Genomic DNA, 22,632 nt, shown 5'->3' with positions numbered 1-22,632 from the left:
TTTTACTAATAATTGTAGCATAAAATACGAAAAAGAGCATAAGAATAATTATTAATGATCTAAAAGATAATTTGGCACTGAATTGTTTCAAAATCACAAAAATTTAGTTTTTGCCAGTTTTTTTTGTGATATACCCGTATGTGCGGCGTGCGGACAGCAGTGAGTACGGTACGGGACCGGCTACACGGTGAAGGTGTGGGTACGGCAAGGCAAGGTAAGGGGGAGGCTGCCGTGCTCGCGGCTTTCTCAGCACGCGAGAGCCCAGTCTGTGTGCGGCGTGGCGCTAGCATGGACTTACCCCGCTCTCTCCTGCTCGCAGGTAACTAACTATCTTCGATTCTTATACTAAAAAAATATATTTTGATAAAATTAAAATAAACACAGTTTACTATTTATCCGTCACAGTTAACATGAGCACAAAGTTTCACGAAGTAAATCCAAAAATTATAATACAATTTCAGATGTCTGTGTATATATTACAGATTAGTTTTTCATACAAAAGACCCAAATTATGGTTTAAAATTAATTTTACAGTCCATTATCTATAAGCGCACGATATATCTCTATGCACTATTATTATTAGTTATCCTACTAAAATACTGAATATCCTATTGATATACTGCCAAATTTTCAAAAACAATATTATCTTATTACGTATGTATTATACAAATTTCGCGACTCCAATTATGAAAAACAGATTATTTGTAATAAATGTCAAAATTGATCTTGAAGAGTTAATAATGGATTTGGTCACCCATAATAAACCCCCAGTAAAAGAATATTAAAACCTACAGCACAACTCCTACACCGTATTCTCCAATTTTGTATGGATCGCAATGCCTGGTTCTCTATATTTAGAAGCATAAAATGATTAATAAAGATTATGGTGATAAAAAACATTATATGGCGAGACCTTTAATGCGTAGAAATAACGGGGAAAATAAACATAACAACGTCCTAATAATATTATAAAGGCCAAAGTGACTTTGTTTGTTCGTTACGCTGTCAAGTATTATCTATTCAACTGAAATTTGACATGGACATTCTTAGCGCCCCAGTTAACAAACATGTTCATATTTCGAAAATCCCTTTGGCTACGCTCCGCAACCGCTTTTGAGCACTGAAAGTATCCAGACATGAAAATTAAAACTTTTAGTAACCTTCAATTGTACATTTTAGCAAATATTAAGTATGCAATGGTTGGTACTGCAATGCAGATATAAAAGAAAAAGTTCTAGAGACACTAAAGAATAAAAGACACTATAAATTGAAAGACTGTTATAAAACCAATCTTAGTTGTATTTTGACTGAAGTAGGCTTTTCAGACTTCTGTATGTATGTAAATTACAAGACCACAAACATTAAATATTCAACAGATTTTCTTGATCGTGGCAACAAGGCAAACTCCACAATGGCGTTGGAAATATAATTCACTCGAACCACGTCTGCTCATACACGTCCAAAATCGACAAAATTGCGTGCGAAGGCGCGAATAATCGCTAGTATCAGATAGAAAACAGGTTCTCACCAGTTTTCACAGAGAAACTATATCAAACGACTTTCTGAACTGTAACAGTTTACTGTTTTCACTCTAAATGACAAAAGTTACTTCGATGTATTACACTCGTTTCTATAAGTCCTTTCTCTTAACACTGAACTAAATTGGAAATCCATGTAAAGTACGTACTGGGTGACAGCTACCAGTCTAACATGGTGAAGTAACATAGTAGCATACTCACATAAAAACTGTCCCCAAGGTTAAACAGAACAACAAGTTATGGTTAATTATATGCCATTAATACTTAACACCTGTATGCACATAAACTAGCCTTTTTATACGCTGTCTCTAGGAAAACCTGTACTGGACCTTCCATATAGTTTATAATATTTATTTTGAACTAGCTGTAACCCTCGGCTTCAATAGCAATTTTCAAAATCCAAGTCCTTAAACTACTTAGTAAAAGCACTATTCAAACACAAGTATGCATAACATCTGGTAGACAAAGTGTTCATGATCAACAGTATCAGAATTTAACCTGACATATGTTTTGCACGTGTATGAGCATTTCTGGTTCAAATTAATAATATTTCCATCGCCATAGCCGAGTATTCCTTGTTACCCCGATCTAGAAAATACAAATACACGTCTGGGAAACTTACTTCCACCAAAAAGCATCTACTTCTAACCCTTGTTATACGATTCTGGTCTGATGTATTTCCAATACCACAACAGAGTTTGCCATGTCCTGACGAATAAAAAATATTTACATACACAGACAAACAAAATAGGTTTAATAACTGTCTTTAATTTATAGTAAAATTTAGACAGTAACTTTTTTCTTTTACACCTGCATTGCAGTACTGACCAACCGTTGCATACTTAATATTTGCTAAAATGTACAATTGAAAGTTACTAAAACCTTTAATTTTCTTATTTGGATACCTTCTTACTCAGTGCTCAACAGCGGTTGCAGAAAAGGTTGAAATAAGAAGTTTTATTACCGGTACTCTCTGCTTTCACACTATAAATGTAAACTTGGAAGTAGCTGTGAAATTAAACATATGACTGTACTGCCATAAAAATTATTATAAAGAACAATTATTACATTTTTGGAGAGAGAGTATCAAAATAAGAATAGTCCTATATTTAACTAGGGATGCTGAATAGCCATGAAAAATTTCAGTACAATCGGTTCAATAGTTAACAAACAAACAGTAATTTATTATCATTTAAAATGTTTAGTGAGATTTTTTATTTTATTTTTGTAATTCAGAAACAAGTTAAATGGTAAAGACTCTTACCGGTTTCCAATAATTTATACACAGTCATATATGTACAAGTTGTATAAGAATGAATGGTTTATTAAACCTTATAAATATGACAGAATCCACTTAATACCTTACCCCCCCCACCGATCCTCCAAATGGACTATATCCAAAATCCAAAATGGTACTTATAGTTTCTCCCAAATGCTGCTGAAATTTGAACTCCAACCTATATACAAAAAAGCAATTTTCCCCAAAAAACGACTGTGATGAATTATCTAATACACTTTTTAGTTTAATAAAAACGTCACCTAAAAATGATTTCCACTTTAAAAAGTGTTATTAAATAATGCAAATTTCAGAAACAACCCATTCTTCGTATTTAATTCAATCATCGAAACTTGAGTGTCCATGTAGTGCGCAGTTTGTTGGTAAACACTAGCCGACGTGTGACATCACTAAACGTGATTTACCGTCAACAGAGTTTCTCACAATCGCCCAATTCCAATAACAACACAACGCTCTGATCGCCCATATCCCGAACGGACAGCGTGACACGGCCGGATTACACCGTGAAGTGGGCGAGCTGTGGGAACCTGTTAGTTCCGGTACTTTTCATCATCTACAGAACTGACGGAAGTGTAGTTCTTAAATCTGTGGTTCTTTCGCTGCGGAACGTTTTAGTAATGATAAAACCAACTTTGTGATTGTCGTTTTTAACAATGCACACCTCTCCTTATACACTAGACGTATTATTTGACCAAGCGGAGCTAGTGTGTCTGGTTGTATGTTTTTTATAGGTTTGTTACGAGTATTACATTGGTTAATCTGTGCTAGGTTATACTTATTGACCACCCAATAGTTCTGTTGGTTCACAGAAGCATTCATTGTCTGTGCTAGGTTATACTTATTGACCACCCAATAGTTCCGATTCACAGAGCATTGTTATACTTATTGGCCACCCAATAGTTCAGGTTATACTAGTATTGGCCACCCAATAGTTCAGTCTTTGGCCATGCAGGCATTGTCTGTGCTAGTTCGTTGTTCAGTTGGTTCACAAAAGCATTCATATTATACTTATTGCTAGTTCCGATTCACAGAGCATTGTCTGTGCTAGGTTATACTCATTGGCCACCCAATAGTTTTCACAGAGCATTGTCTGACTTATTGGCCACCCAATAGTTCGTTCACAGTGCATTGTCTGTGCTAGGTTATACTTATTGGCCACCCAATAGTTCAGTTGGTTCACAAAAGCATTCATTGTCCGTGGTTGATTATACTTATTGACCACCCAATAGTTCCGATTCACAGAGCATTGTCTGTGCTAGGTTATACTTATTGGCCACCCAATAGTTCAGTAGTTGGTTCACAAAAGCATTCATTGTCTGTGGTTGATTATACTTATTGACCACCCAATAGTTCCGATTCACAGAGCATTGCCTGTGCTTGGTTATACTGGCTATACTTATTGGCCACCCAATAGTTCAGTTGGTTCACAAAAGCATTCATTGTCTGTGGTTGATTATACTTATTGACCACCCAATAGTTCAGTTTTGGCCACTCAATAGTTCAGTTGGTTCACAAAAAGCATTCATTGTCTGTGCTAGGTTATACTTATTGACCACCCAATAGTTCTGTTGGTTCACAGGTGCATTGTCTGTGCTAGGTTATACTTATTGGCCACCCAATAGTTCAGTTTTGGCCACTCAATAGTTCAGTTGGTTCACAAAAGCATTCATTGTCTGTGGTTGATTATACTTATTGGCCACCCAATAGTTCAGTTTTGGCCACTCAATAGTTCAGTTGGTTCACAGATTCATTGTCTGTGGTTGATTATACTTATTGGCCACCCAATAGTTCAGTTTTGGCCACTCAATAGTTCAGTTGGTTCACAAAAGCATTCATTGTCTGTGGTTGATTATACTTATTGACCACCCAATAGTTCCGATTCACAGAGCATTGCCTGAGATTGGTTATACTTATTAACTCATTCTCGGCGATTCATTCACACTCTCAGTCAACTCTTTTTCTGGCGTTCCTGCTAAATGAAAACTAGTTACAAAAAAAATTAAGTTAGCTGTATCATGAAAGTGTATTACATTTTAGTTGTATTGTAAAAAACTAAATGAGCGCATTGAATACAAGCTAGATTTTTAAAATTGTCACATTTGATATATTGCACAAAAAAATTTATAATTTTAGATATTTTATTATCACACTGCACATATAATTTCATTATAAAACTCAAATCGACACATACTATTGTAATATTAGTTAATCGATTAAATTAAATACAATCATCAAATATTCTCATTTACGCGAGTTATAAAATAATTCAAATTATGCTAAATTCAATGTAAATAACTGTATATACATTAATTTATTGCACATTTTAAAGTAGAAAATGCAAATGGCCGACATTATAGACAATTTTATGGAACACTTACATTGATTATAACGAATAAACTGAATGCTACGTGAAAAAAATACTTAAAAACGAATTTACAGTGCTCAGGATATGTGGCTAAATGTTTGGCCCAACAGACATTATAAATATCAAGGACTGCAGGAAGTGAAGTGGACTAAAAAATAAAATAAAGTGGACCGTTAAGTCGATCGAAGAACTGTGACATTTAATTATGTTGGCGAGGCACCGACCTTGTAAACGCCCTGCTCAGGCCACTGCCCGAACACGGAACACAATATGACACCTACTACTATACAGATCTGCCGGCCTGAAATGGGAACACCAACTAACCGAGTTTGTTCGGAGTGACGATTAGGCGCAAGTAATAATTTAATACAAATGCAATGATTACATGTAAATAGTTAAGTAACCACTGTGCACATGTAATTTACCATACTCTATTTACTGACAAAGGATCATAATTTAGCAGGCAAACATGTCTTTTTGTATCTTTTTCCCAAAGAGAGGCAAAGTGAAAAAATTGAATTACTGGATTCTGGGGAATTTCATCATTTATAATAACTACATTCTACCTACTTCTTCTTATTGGAATCAAATACTTAATTTATAAACAAACACTCCAATAATTATGAAATTTTATTTCTCCAAATATTATCAAAAAAATTTCGTATATAAAAGAAGTAAATAAAATTAAAGAAATTGCATTAATTAATGGGTACAAAACTGAAATGATTGACAACACGATAAAAAAGAAAAAGAAATCATTGAAAGAAATTCTAGAATAACTCTCTATCAGACTAAACGCACAGAACCTGAAAATTGGATCTCTGTTTCTTATAATTTAACTACAGAAATTACTAAAAGTTTTAAAAATTATGCCAATATTAATACATCCTCAAAATCCAAAATCAAACTAAAATATATATTAGGAAATCTAAAGAATAAAACAGATGATGATGAAAAATCTGGAATTTATCAGATTAATTGTGACAACTGTAATTTAAAATGTATTGGCCAAACAACAAGGAAGATAAAACAGAGTGTCGAGGAACATAAAGCATGTCTGGAATATCATCAAGAGGAAAGACCGGCCATGGAAAAACATGCACTTCATACTGGACACTGCTTTTCACAAGTAAAATTATTAAAAGATATCCAAAATAAAAAAAATCCTCGATGATTATGAAACGATTTTTATGCAGAAGAACCAAAATTATTTAGTAAATAATCAGTCCTGGACCTTTTCCTAAATTCACCGTTACTGCCTTTAATCTAATTAAATATTAATTTTTACAAATCAGTAGACATACTTCCTGAATCTTTAAAATTTTTATCTCTTTGTATTTTTAATGACATGAGTTTTTATTAAAGTCTAAAGGATTTGTATTGTTAGTTTAACCACTTTTATTTCAGTTATGTAGGTCTGACGATGTGTTCCTTGAACATGAAAGCCTCAAAAATACAATTTCATTATTATTCGGAGTGTTTGTTTATGTAAATTAAGTATTTATAATAACTCAATACATTTTTTCAAAGGACAATATTGCAAGGAGTGTATTTATTTGTTTCGTATATTTCCATCACACCCGTCTCAGTACAAATTTATAGAAAACTAGCCTACGACAGTAAGAGGTCGATCATCAGGGACTACACGGGTGATCTTCACACTTGCAATCTTCCACGATAACAACTAAATTCAACTAAATGATTGTAAAACCAAAATAGGTTACTCACACATATAAGTAAGCGCGTACTTGATGACATCGACTATGCAGATTTGCCAACGCAACGATACCGCGTGTACAGGGTATGCAACAATTTACGCCACACCAGTGAAAGGATTATATACGGCCGTGTCCGATCACAGAGAATACACTGAAGAAGTCCATGGCGAAACTGGGTAGCGGGCTTGTGATGCCACACACATACAACAGGCATTGCCACCATAGAAATCAGAGCATTCAACATTTGTTCCGTTTAAAACATTTACTTTATGTCATATGAATTGCTTCAAATAATTTGGCAACCACTCCTAATTGCTTCAAGTAATTTGGCAAACCCTCCTAATTGCTTCAAATAATTTGGCAAACCCTCCTAATTGCTTCAAATAATTTGGCAACCCCTATTAATTGTTTCAAATAATTTGGCAAGCCCTCCTAATTGCTTCAAATAATTTGGCAAACCCTCCTAATTACGTTAAATAATTTGGAAAACCCTCCTAATTGCTCAAAATAATTTGTAAAACCCTCCTAATTGCTTCAAATAATTTGGAAAACCCTCCTAAAGACAAGTGAACAACCTCTTGCGCCCTCCACAACGCCCGACGCCCGCGCTGCGTGAAGGTCAGGGCCGGGCCAAGTACCTAGTGTGGGCTCGGAGTCCTGGACTCTTGCTTTATTTTCTTGCCAGACTCCATAAAGTATCCAAGGTGAAGGTTGCGATAGATAGCATCCGTTTTCATACTGATAAACCGAGAGGCGTGTCCCGTCTTGTGAAGGTGTACGATATAGACCTACCTTCTATACTGGTTTCGATTTACTTATCATTGACAAAAGAGCATATGCGAGATCCATTCCCGTTTAAAAAGACCCACCACACGCTTTGCATTTCTATTTGCCTAATAGAAACATAAAGAAAAATACAGTGAAACTAAGCTCTGGTTTAAGTAAAACTGATAACAAATGAATACTATACATAATATTAGTTTGTTGATAAATAGGTTCAGAAACAGAAGACACCAGATAAAAGTCTTAGAAATGACACAACGATCCCAGATTGTAAATGTCCACCTTGGACTCGGTATTAGAGGTGAAGTTCTTCGCCGCACTTACTTTTATGATGGGTTGCGGATCCCAAATTTTTGAACTCAAATACTTGACACTCCCAGCCTTGATGTAACTTTGCAGCAGTTTTCGTTTCAGTGAATACCAACACGAATGTACGTGTAGGGTACACAGATTTCACTGTATGTTATATTCTCACAACGTTTAGATAAACATTACACTGCATAAAAACCTTTTAAAGGAACCTTATTCCTTTTACCTAATACCATAATGCCTTTTAAAGGTATCCATATTCTTTCATCACGACTCAGCAGTGACGTAACTATGATGGGGATACGAGGGATATCACACCCCCTCCTCCAAGAGCCTTAAAAATTGTACAACAGCAATCTACTTTTATGACATACAACAGTTAAACGCTTTACTTGAATCAGGCATATCTAATATACTCAAATTTATACTATTTCCATACCCATGGTGTGGGGCGTTCTTTAATCAGATTCATCTGCCACACCTCCCCCCCTCCCACAATACCAAGCCTAGCTACACCACTGTGATTAAGGCAGTGTACACATATATAACATGGGATACTGTCCGGTAGTGGTGACGTGTGAGAAGTGCAACTGTCTGATATCGCGTGCAACAAGATGTGACCGCGACACGACATAACGGTCCAGGCGGACTGCAGGGGTAAATGTCATTACGGATTACGTACTGTCAAGGTCAGTAGCTAGCACCTTGGACTTCTCAAAATACCAGCCGTGTCTAACCATTAAATCAGTACGAATCCTCCTCTCAAGGTCACTGGGAAAATTACAAAAACGACACTTATTTCAGAAGAATGGTCATTACTTTTAACAATTATTTTTAATGCAATTTCAAAATCCGGTCATTTCTTGTCAAGCCGGATTCCGAATGTGCGTGTTTGTTGTTTCATGTTGATGTTTACATTCGATAAATTGAGTGTATTAATTTTTTTAAGACTCCATGGACCATTATTAATATATCATAAAAAATTCGCAACTGTTGACGCTGCCAGTCTCTTCACATCTTGGAAAAAACTCTGTTTTGTACGTCTAAATGTGCCCAAGACGAATGGCCGAGACATACATGTGAATGAGACTAGAGGCAGATATAACTACCGAACTGGTATACACTGAACGGTGGTTTATGAACGCTTGCCTTCACAGGCAGGTGTTCATTTCGTCAATAAATTACCAGATTCCACACACACTCCAACGCTCAGGGTGTTAAAAACTCGTTTGAAACGCTTTTTGGTGTCACAAAACATTTTATAATGTTGACGAGTTTTTGGCATATGATTGGGAGACCACCAATTAAAAAGACTGATTGAAGTCGTAGCTAGAAGTGGGAAAAATTGGTGAATGAATAGATAGATGTAGGTAAGTTTGCAAATTGTATGTTTAAATGAAATTTCTTGTGGTGTGTATGACAAAAATTTTAGCAAGTAAAAAGTAAAAATTTTTTGCCATGCGTTGTATAATGTTCCGGCAATAGAAAATCTGATTTGATTTGATCATTACACATAGAATGTACGAGACATTATTTACAGCCATTTTGATCTTCTTTGCAGCCGATTGAATCTTAGAAAAGGAAATTAATACATAACTTGGTCACCAGAAAAAAAAAAATTAAGAACTGATATTCTAATGCAGATTCCGAACCACATAGTTATTGGTATGATTGAGAAGACCTACACTCAATTCTCGACTTATATGGTCTGTTATTCATGTCACACACATCTCCCTCCTTCGTGGTAAATCTCGGAGTTCCGCCACTTCCTATTGTTGCGTGACCACCAGCCCCTTTCCTACTTCGGGCAACGTTCTAAAGCCGTTCCTTATAGGTAAGAGAATAGAAAACAACTCATTTAAGGACCTGTCCATACGTGAAGTTTATGGAGCACCGCTGACTGGACTCGTATGGTACACAATGGGGGAGAACGGTTCGCGGCATCATTGTGGCCATTAGCATCTATAAGCGCCATCACCAGATGTCATCTCTTGTTATGACATCTACAGATTGACCGGCTTTAGAAAACTTCTTCAGGAACATACCCTGCGTTTGGCACGCGAACAAATGCCACAGTTCACTATAACTTAGTTTCCTCATCGTGCACAATAACCTAGCACGTGGTCTGGTTATGCCAGAGCAAGTCAATCGAGACTTTAGTCACAGTGAAGTACTTATTGCGGATACAAACTACATAATAATAATAACAATTCTTTATTGCGTTCACAATTTAAGAAAAATCGCATACAATCGTCAATATGCATGTAGTAAAGTAATAGTTGAATTATTCAACTGTATAAATCAATTGAAACACACGCTATTTAACTTTTTAAACAGTTTTCAATGATTGAGCCAATTAATTTCAAATTTCATCCCAGCGGCTCATCATAAACTATTTAACAGAGTAGAACACCAATAGGTTTCTCAATGGAGCTTTGATTTTTTTTTTGGATCATTAAAATTTTTAATTTCATCAGGAAGCTTTGTTATCAACTTAAAGCCAACCTCGGATGGTAGACGTTCGAACGTGGCAGTTCTGTGCTGTTGAATACGGAAGTTGTCCCGGCCCCTAGTCCCATATTGGTAAACGTCTCTGCCTTGGACCAACTCACAGAACCGGCAGTATACGAGAGCAACCTCAAGGATGCAGAGACAGGGCACTCAGCAATTCAAGCTTCCTTTTTTACACGAATCTTTAAATTTCAATTTTGAAATTATTCGGACCGCTTTCTTTTGAATTCTAAATACTCTTTCAAATTTGTATTTCAAACAGCTGCCCCACAGTCTCAGCCCGTATGTTATGTGAGGATATACAAGAGCAAAATAGGCCGTTTTTAGTACATCCAAGGAGCAAAGCTTTGAGAGGTTTCGTAAAGCATGAATACCCGAAGAAACCTTTGAACAGATGTCTTCTATGTGATAGACCCATGTCAGGTCTCGATTAAGGAACATCCCAAGGAACTTGGTAGAATCATTTTCCACTACGAGGACATCATCCATCATCATGGCAGCGCAATACTCGGCTCGAAGGCAAAAATTTATCACATTTCATTTAGAACTGTTTGTTCTCAGGTTCAATTTTGAGAAATACTGAATACATGAATTTAGTTCTAAAAATATATGATTAGTAAGTGTCAAGATTCTAAAATGTAGACACTCATACCACATAGCTTTCCCATTTAGACAAGGGAGTTAATACTTGATGTTTAGACCTAACTAACATCACAGATTCTTCATACGGAATGTCAGAGCGCCAACTGCTGAGGAGAGTCAAACAGTCTGTACTGAAAGTACCACAGCTCTTTCCAACTTTACTATTTAATCCTTGCCACGGTAGTCTGTATTTAAGCTGCTGAAATATGGTAATACTGTAGAACCAGTAGCGCATAGTATGAGTTTGGATCAAGCGTATGAATTCTGGTTAGACCAGAGTGAGGTAATACTTTTCCTCACTTCACCTGTAGGTCCTCGCGCTGGCAGTTGTGTCCACAAGTACTTAAAAACTATTAATTTTTAGGAAAGGACAGAGAATGGTAACAAGAATACCAGCCTCTCCTTTCATATAAATCTACAGAAAATAAGAGCCAAATGTTAGAAATAATAAAATTCTGTAAGAAGGGAGACATATAGTAAAAGTGTCCCAATTCTTTGGGATTTTGTTCTACGCATAAAGATTAGCAAAACAGTTCATATAAATGTATGTCCTAAAATCTTTAGTTTCACATCTATATGTCTGTATGTGTTTTTTTATTTTTTTAAGTTACGAAACTCGAGAATTGTAATAAACTTTGGTAGACCTTTTTTAAAAATAGAATATTAAGAAAATGGCGGACATTAGTCGGGTTTGAGTTATTTTCATGGAGTAATTTAAACGTTCTTATGCTCATTTTTATGTATAGAACAAAATACAAAAGTATTGGACCACTTTTACTCAATACCCTGTATATTATATGTTGAACCGATTCTCGAATCTTGTGGATGAAATGGATTAACCGATTCTATATTATTAAACCGTTAGTAATCGGTTCTGAGCTTACATATACTTGCAGTGAAACGGTACTTTTACTGTCATATACAAAATTAATTCTTTAAATTTAATCTTCCTATGAAATCCTTTGACGGGACAGTAGCATTCAGACCAACAACATGTTTAACAAACATGGTATATCCGTGATGAAACAGTGCACAATGCTACCTAGACTGGCAAAATTAACTTAAAATGCAGAGTAATTGGTTTGTGTCAACTATTCCACATACCTTGCATAAATTGTCTGTTAATTCGGCTGTTCGAAATGTAAGCTTCATAATTCAGCAAAGGGCAGAGTACTACTACGTTAGTTAACATTTTTGGAATAAACTGACGGTTCCCAGAAAACCGGTCTTCAATGTCACACATTCTTTTTGGCGCTACAAATTTTCCTGCAAACATGCCATCCATTGCCCTCCCTGCGTACAACCGGTTGTTTATACTGTCTTTCTGATGTTAAAGCTTTAGAATTTAGAGTGTAGTGAAAATCTCAAAAATTAAAAGTGGGGGGTGTAAGCTTAGCCAGAGGAATTAATTGCAATCACAGGGAGAACATTGTGAAATATACAAACTGTATACATTGTATTAATTAAATATTATTGGTAAAATATTGTGTTTTATATTTGCATTATTATATAATATATACATATATTTTGTGAATATGTTAATGTACCCCATGTTATGTAACTTTAAATTAAGAGACAAACAACTCGAAAGGCTACTTTCTGTACTACCAGACATAATTTGTAGTCTAATACTAAACCAGGCGACTCAGTGATGTAAAAGCGGTGGAGAGATCAAATCCTCACTTTTAGTAAGTTTTTGTAGCAAACACTATCAAAACTCTGATGATTTTCTGCACTCGGGACTGTGCAGGCGACAGTGGCACCAGGAGGAGTGCATGCAAGTTATGTGGTGTGTCAAGGATTCACATGCCATTCTGTGTTAGTGTTGGACGAGCGGTATTGTTAAGTAAAAGACCATGCAGGCGACAGTAGCACCAGGAGTGCATGCAAGTTATGTGGTGTGTCAAGGATTCACATGTTATCCTGTGGGCGAGCGGTATTGTTAAGTAGAAGACCAGACACGTGCAGGCGATAGTGGCACCAGGAGGAGTGCACGCAAGTTATGTGGTGTGTCAAGGATTCACATGACATCCTGTGTTAGTGTTGGACGAGCGGTATTGTTAAGTAGAAGACCAGACACGTGCAGGCGGCAGTGGCACCAGGAGGAGTGCATGCAAGTTATGTGGTGTGTCAAGGATTCACATGCCATCCTGTGTTAGTGTTGGACGAGCGGTATTGTTAAGTAGAAGACCAGACACGTGCAGGCGACAGTGGCACTAAGAAGGAGTGCATGCAAGTTATGTGGTGTGTCAAGGATTCACATACCCATCCTGTGTTAGTGTTGGACGAGCGGTATTGTTAAGTAGAAGACCAGACACGTGCAGGCGACAGTGGCACCAGGAGGAGTGCATGCAAGTTATGTGGTGTGTCAAGGATTCACATGACCATCCTGTGTTAGTGTTGGACGACGGTATTGTTAAGTAGAAGACCAGACACGTGCAGGCGACAGTGGCACCAGGAGGAGTGCATGCAAGTTATGTGGTGTGTCAAGGATTCACATACCATCCTGTGTTAGTGTTGGACGAGCGGTAGTGTTAAGTAGAAGACCAGACACGTGCAGGCGACAGTGGCACCAAGAAGGAGTGCATGCAAGTTATGTGGTGTGTCTAGGATTCACATGCCATCCTGTGTTAGTGTTGGACGAGCAGTATAGTTAAGTAGAAGACGACCAGACACGTGCAGGCGACAGTGGCACTAAGAAGGAGTGCATGCAAGTTATGTGGTGTGTCAAGGATTCACATGCCATCCTGTGTTAGTGTTGGACGAGCGGTATTGTTAAGTAGAAGACCAGACACGTGCAGGCGACAGTGGCACCAGGAGGAGTGCATGCAAGTTATGTGGTGTGTCAAGGATTCACATGCCATCCTGTGTTAGTGTTGGACGAGCGGTATTGTTAAGTAGAAGACCAGACACGTGCAGGCGACAGTGGCACCAGGAGGAGTGCATGCAAGTTATGTGGTGTGTCAAGGATTCACATGCCATCCTGTGTTAGTGTTGGACGAGCGGTATTGTTAAGTAGAAGACCAGACACGTGCAGGCGACAGTGGCACCAGGAGGAGTGCATGCAAGTTATGTGGTGTGTCAAGGATTCACATGCCATCCTGTGTTAGTGTTGGACGAGCGGTATTGTTAAGTAGAAGACCAGACACGTGCAGGCGACAGTGGCACCAGGAGGAGTGCATGCAAGTTATGTGGTGTGTCAAGGATTCACATGCCATCCTGTGTTAGTGTTGGACGAGCGGTATTGTTAAGTAGAAGACCAGACACGTGCAGGCGACAGTGGCACCAGGAGGAGTGCATGCAAGTTATGTGGTGTGTCAAGGATTCACATGCCATCCTGTGTTAGTGGTAGCGTAACCGTTGCTTCACAGCGCTGTCCGGCTTTCTACCCACCATGTGATATATTGTCGCAGGCAGGAGCACTGTCTCTCTGCTGTCTAGAATGGACTTGTTGGAATGTTTAAAATTCGCTATCAATTTGGTTTCTTTTTCGTGAAATGCATTTGGTCAAGTCCGTGAGGTTTTGCTTCTCTAATAATGATGATATCGGTTTAATTAAAAATATTAAGAGTTAGGTTATTAATTTCACTCGCTCATAGATATCGAAATTTAATGATATACCGTATTCAATAAAATTTCTTTACCTTGAGTATTTAAAATGATAAAAATTGTATTATTCTGAAATGTAAAACTAAAACGATTGGGTTTATCTTTAAACATATAAATAAACGGTCATGTTATTTACTGGATTGTGTGTTGCTTGTGAGCTACTTTTAAGCATTAAATAATGGATGTAAAAAGCTTAAATAATGCATAGGGATACATTTTCTAAATAGCGTATAATTGAGACATATCAATTACCATTATCGCAGAGGAAGAAGTTTAAAAGTTCCCGTAACATGTTTAGCGTTCATCCCGAAAATAGTTGATTGCGCAATAAGTTCGCAAGGGAAAATAAATTAGCACTAAATACACTGTAAGATAATACTTAAGATATGTTCCTATAGGTTAAACGTCGCGTCGTCAAATATAAGAGATTTTCGTTTTGAAATCATTAGAGTCTTATCATATATCCCCGTATTAAGAAAGCAGATAGGATTTTCAACTTGCTCATCACTTAGACTGTCCCTCTGTTCGTGCAAAATCCACTAGCAGATGCCACAAACAGGCGAGCAACGGGTGCTGGTTTTGTGGTAGCCTACACACGTCTTCCACTAGAGTCTGTAGTACAGCCGCAGAATATTCAACAACAAATACTGAGAGGAGCTGTGGACACTGTGGGTTTTACAGTTTTCAGAATTACAAAAACACATGTTTGACAACGCCGACAATCTGGATACTGATAGCTGAGTTACAGCTGCAATTAAAAATTTTGCTGGTCACCTTTAGAGGGCGGTAGTGAAGATGCATTTCCTTGCACTCGGCACAAGGCCTTTTGATGCGCCAATTATTATCCAAAATATAGTTTTCATACGTTGGGATCATGCTGTGGAAGACGCAAATTGTACCTGGTGTTGCTGCTGGATCGTAGAAGATGTCGTATATCGTCAGTTTCATTTGGATATATCACGAAACATTCGAGTATGGCTACAGATTTGGATATAAGCATTGCTGAGAATGTTTTGCCTTAAACGTCAAGGATCTTTACTGCTACATCTGGTGTTCCCCAGGGTTCTCATCTTGGCCCTATACTCTTCAATGTTTATGTGAACGTCCCTATCCCGGATTTTACATTCTTAAAACGATTGACTTCCGCACGCACGCCATCGAGAACTAGGAGTACTGAACTGGTAACACCACGGAACAACTTACGAGTTGAACAGGCCAGTGATTCGCATGCAGCGCAAGACCAACTTGCTTCCTCCTTCTATAGACTTCTTCCACAGTGATTTTCCAACTATAAGGAAGAGTTTGTTGGCTGCCATGAGGAATGTGCCTTGATGAATGCCAATTGTCATGATTTTTACTAGTTGTTGAGATTTATTTTTCACTGTTTTTATTGTTCTTGTTGTTTCTATTCATTACTATTTATTATTACTGGTTAAGTTATATTTTTATTGTTGTTATCTTTTGATTATATATTCTATTATATGTCATATAATTCATATGTGTATTAGTATTTCCATCATAAAGTTATTAGTTTTTATCCATATGACTTATATTTATCTTAGCTGTTACTCTTGCATATAATTTTTCTTGTTATTTTATAATTTTATTTTACACTCAGTTTTTTTATATAATATATAATTTTATTATTTCTGATCTTATATTTACATGTATTTTGTTTTTACTTTATTGGTTTGGTTAGCCATATACTGTTGTGATATTTGAATGTAAATATTTTATTATTAAGAGCATGTGAATTTTGTTACCAATTATATTGTTCTTACCTATCATGTTTGTAAAACAGGCGTTTCCGTCAAATAAATAAATATGAACAGAATTTACCAGCTAAAGGGTAAGGTAGTTTGTGCTACTGAGCAAAGCTCTTCAGTATTCACTCTTCCGGAAATTCGTTAAAAAACCCATTTGTGTCTCGTAGTGTCCAGGTTATTAATAGCCGGCGGTTAACATCTTCAACGATTACGACATACGGACAAGAAGTAACCTCCGAGCCTCATCTGATTATACTACCATCAGGATCTCTTGTAGCGGCACCTAATGTAACCACTCTTGCCGTCAACAACAGTTCTGATAATTACGCTAATCTGCCAAGTAACTTCTCCTGTACGGGGCACCAGCATGTTTACGTCAGACAATAATACTTTCCAATTCTATTTACTGGAATTATATATACTCAATACATGTCGAAATGTAACAGGACTCTTATGCCAATAATTATATACCTTCAATCAGCGATACGTACAGAGCCGTAAATATTATATAAGAGTATATAAAGACCTGGATTGTCCAAAGTGAATGGAACGGAATGCTGGAGTAACAGATGGCATTGTAATAAACTGTATAGAACCCACAACCGAATTACTTGTGTGGTCTTCACAGGAACGATTATGCAATGTGACCCACAGTTAAATCTGAATACATAACAAGCACTTAAAGGACAAATTGGGATTTCCCTGTTGAGATTTTTTCTCAAATTAGCACCAATTTCTAAACCCTTACCGCCAGCGAAGGAAGTCTTGAAGGAAGGAAGGTGACATTAGCATCGGGCGAGATCTCAAAACCCAGCAAATTCCTCAAATATTTGGCCAAGCCTGGTCACAGAACGCGGTGACCTTTCAGAGTCAAAATTGCTTTATAACACAAGTCATAGAATGACCCATCAGAAATGTGTATTGATGAAAGTTCCTCCGGCGATGACTGGGAGTCCTATAGGAAAAAGAAATTAGAGGATGATCAATGAAGCAGCAAAAGAAGAGGCTTTTCTAACAATAAAATCAGGACTGAGACCCATTAACAAGTCTGATCTACAAGTAGATTCATTTGTTGTTGTTAACTACGAAAACGAATATTACCCAGGTACCATTGTAAGCGTTGATGAAAATGGAGCTTTTGTAAGTGCAATGATGAAGTCCCTAGGCAACTGAAGTGGCCTGTTAATAAGGATGTTTTTATTTTATGAGTGGAATGAAATTGCTGGATCTATAAATCCACCTAAAATTTTGAGCAAGAGAGGAATATTTGCAGTTCCAGAGCTTCAAGACAATTTTGGAAAAATTGACTAATTTTTTTTAAGAAAAATGCATTTTTAAAGTGTGTATTATATGTTGTAATTTTTTTTAACATAGACCTGCAAGTATAAGCTTCAGAATCTGTAAGTTTGTCATTTTTGTCACTGTCAATTTTCCCATGTTAAACACACTTTGTGACGTATCATGAGTTTTTTGTTGTTTTCCCCCCCTTTCAGGTGAAAAAAATTTAAATCATATAAGTATTCAGTGGTTCCAACAGATGTTTAAGGGTTTTCTGAATAGGTCTTACTTTGCACCAACAAATTATTTCATAAAAAGATAAATAATTTTTCAGGTGGTGCAAAGTAACCCGCTCCTATGGTATACTTTTGCACCAAATTAAAATAATACATAAAACATATTTAAATATATAATACACAGAAATTTATGAGTGTGGAATGGTTTCCTGGATGTATAAGAATTAATAAAAACCATTAGTTTGTTAATTTTTTGAAACGCTTTATTTTTTATGAGATAATATTTATTTTAACTCCTAAAAGTGGTGCAAAGTAGCCCCGGTTTACGGTATTCAATAAAATTTCCCCTTAGTATTTTAAATGATAAAAATTGTATTATTCTGAAATGTAAAACTAAAATGATTGTTTTTTTAAACATATAAATAAACGGTCATGTTATTTTATTGGATTGTGTGTTGCTTTCAGAGAAAACACAAGCATTAAATAATGGATGTAAAAAGCTTAAATAATGCATAGGGATACATGTTCTAAATAGCGTATAATTGAGACATATCAATTACCATTATCGCAGAGGAAGAAGTTTAATAAAAGTTTCCCGTAACATGTTTTAGCGTTCATCCCGAAAATAGTTGATTGCGCAATAAGTTCGCAAGGGAAAATAAATTAGCACTAAATACACTGTAAGATGATACTTAAGATATGTTTCCTATAGGTAATGTCGTGTCGTCAAATATAAGAGATTTTCGTTTTGAAAATCATTAGAGTCCTTATCATAACATCCCCGTATTAAAGAAAGCAGATCAGATTTTCAACTTGCTCATCACTTAGACTGTCCCTCTGTTTGTGCAAAATCCACAGCAGATGCCACAAACAGACGAGCAGCGGGTGCTGGTTTTGTGGTACACACGTCTTCCACTAGAGTCCTGTAGTACAGCCGCAGAATATTCAACAACAAATATTGAGAGAAGCTGTGGACACTTTGGGGTTTACCGTTTTCAAAATTACAAAAACACATGTTTGACAACGGCGACAATCTGGATACTGGATAGCTGAGTTACCGCTGCAATTAAAAATTTTGCTGGTCACCTTTAGAGGGCGGTAGTGAAGATGCATTTCCTTTCATCTTGGCACAAGACCTTATGATGCCCCAATGATTATCCAAAATCAAGTTCATCTGTAGGGATCATGTTGTGGAAGATGCAAACTGCAACTTGGGTGTTGTTGCTGCTGGATGTAGAAGACGTCGGATATCGTCCAGTTTCACTTGGATAAATCACGAAACACTCGAGTATGCCTACAGATTAAGATGTAAGCATTGCTGAGAACGTTTTGCCCTGAACGTCAAGGATCTTTGCTGGTACATAGGGTGTTCCCCAGGGTTCTCATCTTGGCCCTATACTCTTCAATGTTTTTGTGAACGACCTCTCCCGGATTTTACATTCTTGAAATGGTTGACTTCCGCACGCCATCGAGAACTAGGAGTACTGAACTCTTTGTCAGGTAACACCACGGAACAGTTTACGAGTTGAACAGGCCAGTGATTCGCATGCAGCGCAAGACCAACTTGCTTCCTCCTTCTATTGACTTCTTCCACAGTGATGTTCCAACTATAAGGAAGAGTTTGTTGGCTGCCATGAGGAATGTGCCTTGATGAATGCCAGATGTCATGATTTTTGCTAGTTGTTGAGGTTTATTTTTCTCTGTTTTTATTGTTCTTTTTGTCTCTATTCATTACCATTTATTATTACTGGTTAAGTATATTTTTATTGTTGTTATCTTTTGATTATATATTCTATTATATGTCATATAATTCATATTTGTATTAGTATTTCCATCATAAAGTTATTAGTTTTATCCATATGACTTATTTATCTTAGCTGTTACTCTTGCATATAATTTTTCTTGTTATTTTATAATTTATTTTACACTCAGTTTTTTTATATAATATATAATTTTATTATTTCTGATCTTATATTTACATGTATTTTGTTTTACTTTATTGGTTTGGTTAGCCATATACTGTTGTGATATTTGAATGTAAATATTTTATTATTAGAGCATGTGAATTTTGTTACCAATTATATTGTTCTTACCTATCATGTTTGTAAAACAGGGGTTTCCGTCAAATAAATAAATATGAACAGAATTTACCAGCTAAAGGGTAAGGTAGTTGTGCCACTGAGCAAAGCTCTTCAGTATTCACTCTTCCGGGATTCGTTAAAAACACATTTGTGTCTCGTAGTGTCCAGGTTATTAATAGCCGGCGGTTAACATCTTCAACGATTACGACATACGGACAAGAAGTAACCTCCGAGCCTCATCTGATTATACTACCATCAGGATCTCTTGTAGCGGCACCTAATGTAACCACTCTTGCCGTCAACAACAGTTCTGATAATTACGCTAATCTGCCAAGTAACTTCTCCTGTACGGGCACCAGCATGTTTACGTCAGACAATAATACTTTCCAATTCTATTTACTGGAATTATATACTCAATACATGTCGAAATGTACAGGACTCTTATGCCAATAATGATATACCTTCAATCAGCGATACGTACAGAGCCGTAAATATTATATAAGAGTATATAAAGACCTGGATTGTCCAAAGTGAATGGGATAGAATGCTGGAGTAACAGATGGCATTGTAATAAACTGTATAGAAACCACAACCGTATTACTTGTGTGGTCATCACAGGAACGATTATGCAATGTGACCCACAGTTAAATCTGAATACATAACAAGTACTTAAGGACAAATTGAGATTTCCCTGTTGAGATTTTTCTGTAATTGGCAACAATTTCTAAACCCTTACCGCCAGCGAAGGAAGTCTTGAAGAAAGGAAGGTGACATTAGCAAGGGGGGGGTTCTCAAAACCCAGCAAATTCCTCAAATATTTGGCCAAGCCTGGTCACAGAACGCGGTGACCTTTCAGAGTCAAAATTGCTTTATAACACAAGTCAAGAAACCGGTTCATCGCCCTTTACCAGGAACACCCAGAGCAAGGTGGACTGGAACACATATTTGCATAACTCGACAATCAATATGAGTCATCTTCTCCCGTCAAGAAGGGACGGTCGCGGTTACTATTGACGGCAACCACTAATTGGCGGGACGGGGGGCGGGGGGTCAGTGTGCCGTCGTTGCACAAGTGGGCAGAGGCTCGCCAATCGATTAACTCAAAGTAAAAGGAATTGTGCAACACGAGGAAGAGATATGAATCGGTTAGAGGCAACGGCGGTCGGGAGACACTTTCTCACCCGAGCATCATAAAGTCAGTTATGACGAGGGAAAGCACACACGATACGTTTTGTGGTGTAAACTCTTGGTAGTTTAACACTTGCAAACGGAAAACAGTCAACTATTGCGTAAACGGACACTTAAGATAGCATTCAATAACAGTTTTCCAAACGCATTTTTTCTATTACGTCTACAAATCAGTACTGTGAATGAGATTTCTCATGATTCATGGCAGTAGGAAATTTGCAGGAAAATTATTCAACAAACGGAAATTGAAGTTAGAGGTAAGCAAATTCCTGTGATAAAGACAAAGACTAATGGGCGGTAAAACAGCCAACTGCTCTGTAGTATAATTAAGGCCGCTGGATTGAACAATGTCATGGCAGGTGAACTCTCATTTACGACTTCCCACATTTAACAGTTGCTGCGGTTCATGACTACATTTCTCTGCAAACCTATCATTGAACTGGTGAAGCTTAAATAGTCCTGGTTTCATTTTAGTCTACCTTTTCTGAACCTCCTGTAACAATTTTCAAATGAACCTTTAGGAGCCACTAATTAAATTAATTAGTCAGGTTTAATGAGCAGTAGACTGTCTTCAGTAAATGTTATTCAAACTAAACGTTACTAATTAATGTTAACTAGCGCACATACATAGATAGGAAGTACTCGTAACGGCGCAAATTTAAAATTATATAATAAACTTGATATAATATAGTATCATCCTGTTTAAATAATATCTAAGTCGCGAGTATTTAAATTAAACTAATGACCACCTTAAAAATCCTGAAAATCATAACGTGCGTTGAAATTTATTGTAAAGTTACGTATCAATAACAGAAATTTTTTTTGTCGTACTTGAAACCCTGTTGTTTAGGCATTTGGGATCCCAAAATAAGCCATACTAGAAATACTTTTGTATTATCTGTCATTAAACTTCGAACCTCGGGCTTAGTTTTTAAAATCTGCTAGCAAAAAGTATTAGAATGATTATTTTGTAGATTTTGTCAACATAGATTTTGGAAATGTCTTTTTGCTGTGTATATGTATATTTTATGAGCATAAACATTTTTGTATAAAACGAGTCAACCCGAGGTAATGCTCTTCTGAAATTAAATAAAAGCAATTAACAGTATTAAGAACATTAAATTATCAACTTGAAATCAATTATCAATATGAAGAGGCATTTTATGAATTTTTAAAGAAAAAATTACTTTTCGAATTTGTCAAGATTTTGACTGAACAAGTACCACACTACAGTACCATATTCACTCATTTCGCCTCAACAGCGCGTATTCTTGTAGAGCATTAGTTCCAAACCATAGTAATATTATTATT

The 22,632-nt window shown here is 36.7% G+C and overlaps 1 pseudogene; it reads left to right on the top strand.

Moving 5' to 3' along the window:
• Window positions 1-251: 251 nt before the first annotated feature.
• The window catches only part of LOC124361888, a 46,617-nt pseudogene continuing 24,236 nt past the window's right edge, over window positions 252-22,632 (top strand).

Source organism: Homalodisca vitripennis, chromosome 5, assembly GCF_021130785.1.
Source record: "Homalodisca vitripennis isolate AUS2020 chromosome 5, UT_GWSS_2.1, whole genome shotgun sequence".
NCBI lineage: Eukaryota > Metazoa > Arthropoda > Insecta > Hemiptera > Cicadellidae > Homalodisca > Homalodisca vitripennis.
This window is presented reverse-complemented; position numbering and strand designations above follow the sequence as displayed.